Source organism: Silene latifolia, chromosome X (assembly GCF_048544455.1).
Source record: "Silene latifolia isolate original U9 population chromosome X, ASM4854445v1, whole genome shotgun sequence".
NCBI lineage: Eukaryota > Viridiplantae > Streptophyta > Magnoliopsida > Caryophyllales > Caryophyllaceae > Silene > Silene latifolia.
Window position 1 is genome coordinate 21,143,622 of NC_133537.1, and position 385 is coordinate 21,144,006.

The 385-nt window shown below is 43.9% G+C and overlaps 1 non-coding gene across 1 annotated transcript; it reads right to left on the reverse strand.

Annotated features, from left to right (window-relative positions):
- Window positions 1-278: 278 nt before the first annotated feature.
- LOC141624280 (small nucleolar RNA R71) lies at window positions 279-385 on the reverse strand. Its single transcript, XR_012534088.1, has one exon. It is a non-coding gene; the product is annotated as a small nucleolar RNA R71 (small nucleolar RNA).

A 385-nucleotide genomic window follows, 5' to 3' on the forward strand; every position in this document is an offset into this window, starting at 1 on the left:
AGTCCGCCTTCATCCAACTAGTTGAGAGGAGCCAATTTGGGGGGATGCCTAGTGAGGATCCTCATTCTCATATGGAAACCTTTTGCGATTATTGTGATGCTATCTCTCAAACGGGCGTGACTCAAGACCAAATTAGATGGGTCTTATTTCCTTTTTCCTTAATCGGCACCGCAAAGCAATGGTTGAACGGCCTTGATAAGGCCACCCTTGGAATAGATTCTTGGAAGAAGTTAGCTCTAGCTTTCTACAAAAAATTCTACCCACCGGAAAATACCAACATGCTAAGAGCTCAAATTACGGGTTTTAAGCAAAGGGATGAAGAGTCTTTGTATGAAGCTTGGGAGCGGTTTAAAGGTATTTGTCGCTCATGTCCTCACCATGGACT